A 3,442-nucleotide genomic window follows, 5' to 3' on the forward strand; every position below is an offset into this window, starting at 1 on the left:
ATAAAATTAGACCACAGATGTTCATTTTTTTCTGAAATGGAGGTAATGTGTTGGATTGTAACTGCATAGCGGTATTTCTATTTGTTCTGACACACAGCAGAATCACCAATGATAAATTAACACTTAAAGTGCATATGTGTGTCAACTCTTTCCATATGTACACTCTTGAATATTACTTTGACACAATAAAAGTTAAAGAAACACTCCACAATGCCAAAAGTGCTGAATGAGGCAACGAAAGAGTCAGCAAGTACTGGCAGATATAAGCATTAATGCACGTGACGCCATCCATCTACCTTCTGCAGTACACCCACTTATCCTTATTTGTCCAATTTTGTATGTAAATTTGCTAAATATAATGTGGCCTGTGTGGTCGCATTGAACATTACACTAAACATTAACTCTTTTACAACAAGCTTATAATATTTTTGCCTTGCTGCTTGCATCGTTTCAGCGATGGATCCTTACTTGTCAGTTGACCATACAAGCCTTATTCGTTTGCTGATATTTTATTTCATCACGGTCTTACTGTAACTCTTTGAATATTTCTATTTGTCTCATTGTGACATTCTCTTTAGGTTGGGTTAGTGAGACTTTACTGTTCCAGAGAACGCAAACGCAGTCCCTCACTACCATAAATCATACAGTTGAGCTTCCCGCATTTGGACAAATTGCAGGAGTCAACACACCTGGAATGCAATGGACAGCCTCGTCCTGATAATCCCACCTTAGTCATCTTGGTATGTCCAATGTCAGGTAAAGACGGCCAAAAGAATGTTTTAAAGCAATGCTTATACCTAAAATTAGAGTTTTTTTTTTTTTTTTGGACATTGTTGGTATTTGCTGATGTTAATTTTATCATCAACTTTTTTATTTATTCCCTCTGAAAACATGACATTAACAATTTTTTTCAGTCATTACTACAAAACATAAAGAATATAATTTTTGGGTGAAGTACTGTATTGTGCTACATATTCATTTTTTAATTTGGTGCTTGATGCTGTATTGTTTTGCCCAAAGGGTGAGATAGGAAAGTATGAAAAAATAATGGGCTAGGAGACAAATCGTAGTCAGAAGACATAAATGCGTCAGTTACCAAAACGAAGTCTTGTTTTTTTACCAACGCTAAAACGAGAATCTAGGGAATCTACAGAGACAGTAAATTTTATTAAGTAAAGAGAGAGAGAAATGAAAACCCAAAAAGCAAGCAGAGGTCAGAAACAAAACTTAGTCCTATCTTTTAAATAAACTGGGAATATAATCAAAAAAATTAAAAGTCAGAACTGAGAGCAAGCGACTGGGAAAACAAAAAAGATTCTTTCATCAAAATCAAAACAGGATCAAAATGCAAAGTCAAAAAGGCAAAAGCAATAATTTGTTAACCAGGAAAAAAATCAAGACAGCATTGTTTCACACAGTGATTCAGGGATTATCAGTAAACTCAATTAAAACATAGCCTCTTGAGCCAACCGTATAGTTAACAAGGTCACACTATGATAACTGCATCCACACACCCGAAAGAAAAGACAAAATGGCGTCAGGGTATAATTTTTTTTTTTTTAATTCAAATTTGTTAGGTGGAAAAAAACACAAGAACAAACTTCTTCTTTGTGTCAAAACCTTTTAATCAATATATAATCTGCCAAAAACCTTGCTAGAATTTGCACATTACATTTATGAAAATCAGAGTTCATAACAGAAAGAAAAATGTTTCAAAAACCAGAATTCAGATCAAAACATGCAAAAAGTGTTTTGTTTAAGTACTTCATCACAGATAGTGAACGACCCCCAACGCTGGTATTTCAGGCATCACATGAATGGCATCAGAAAACTTCAACATTCAAATCTATGGCCCCTCTCAACCAAGGGCAGCATCCTAACAACACATCTCTAGCATGGCAGTGCCAACAAACAAAACCATTTTTTGTGCCCAGGATTCCTTGAAAATGTGCATATTGTTGTTAGCACTAAACTGATGTAGCAGAGGAACCAAACAACTTCAGTCATGAAAAGGCAAGGACTATACAGAGCCATTGTCCAGGCTTTCAGAATTGTTAAATATGTCAGAACACTGCTCCAGTAAATTCCTTCATTTAAATAGTGAAACATTTAAAATGTGTACTCACAGATGAAGGTGTAAATTAGGGGCAAATACATCCAGAGGAGAAGCCAAGCTCACTTCACCACTCAGATGGTCCTAGTAATGTCAAGCTGGGTGTTGAGTCACATAATTGAAGACAACAGAAACAAAGAAAATTTTAGTGTCCACACAGCTAGTTCTTGTAGAACTGATATCATTCCATAAGGCAGGAAATCAAGGACACATTAAAATCTTGTTATCCAAAAATGGGAAAGTTTTGGCATTACATGGAAATGACTTTGATATTATACAAAAAGTTAAAGAAAAAAATGATGATAAAGGACAGAAAAAACACATCTCTTCACCTGAAAAAACTATTTATTAATGTTTATCTGCTAGTCATGTACATTTCTTGGCTCAGTGTTCCTGTTATAAAGGCCAGAATCAAACTCAGTCAGACGAACCCAAAGTGAACTGCACCTGACTAATAGCGGAAAGGATTGTGAGTTCACTGACATGCTTACTACCATTAGAGGCGTTCTCATTATGTTGTCTAGAGCTGGGTCAAGGAAAAACTATGCAACTCTTTTTTTGTATCATGTGTATGTTTGAAAGAGCTGACCCATCATCCATGTTTAAGGTAATATAGGACTTTATTATTATATTTTTTAATCAGCTTAAGGCTCAAATTAAAGGTTCAATTTGTCATTCAATATATGGTGAAAATTATAGTGTCATTTTAAAGCAATAGATTGATACCTCGTGAAACTGGGACAGGCTCTGTAGAGTAGGAAAATTTGGTCACCATATACTGTACTCACCTCTAACTCTTCCTTTTTCCTTCAGGTTGTTTCTCCTTGAAATTAATTATCGCACTGATCTTTTGCTATAAGTATCTGCTTCAGGTAAGGTATGTCCATTAAAACTTCATTACCAACAGAGTCATGGATCTTGTGCCACCATTAAACTTAGGTGGCCACCACATAGTGGTGTGTTCTCTCACTAACCCACACCTGCCCACCTAATTTAAAGGATCAGCTATTCAAGAATGCTTCTTGGAAGTGAGAGACTTCAGATGCTTGCTGGTGGACCCACTTCTATATTTTGACAACCATATTGCCACCTACAAGAGAGAGAATGTAGATTTATCCCTGGAAAAGAGCAGGGATGTGCAGAGTTCCTAACGGATGTTCGTAATACTGTGTATCAAAGGATATCAAGTGTCATAAGCTAGTTAGGCTGATTGTGACTTTCCCAGTTAAAAATGTAAATCATAATAATAATAACAAAACCTAACTGGCCTAATATTATTATTCCTTATGCTAAGTATAATTAAACTCATGAAAGCTCACTGACAGCGTG

At 35.7% G+C, this 3,442-nt stretch overlaps 1 non-coding gene across 1 annotated transcript; it reads right to left on the reverse strand.

Annotated features, from left to right (window-relative positions):
- Positions 1-603: 603 nt before the first annotated feature.
- Positions 604-764, reverse strand: LOC120543431. The gene has a single exon (XR_005636333.1). It is a non-coding gene; the product is annotated as a U1 spliceosomal RNA (small nuclear RNA).
- Positions 765-3,442: the final 2,678 nt, after the last annotated feature.

The sequence above is a fragment of the Polypterus senegalus genome, chromosome 13, assembly GCF_016835505.1.
Source record: "Polypterus senegalus isolate Bchr_013 chromosome 13, ASM1683550v1, whole genome shotgun sequence".
NCBI classification, from domain to species: Eukaryota; Metazoa; Chordata; class Cladistia; order Polypteriformes; family Polypteridae; genus Polypterus; species Polypterus senegalus.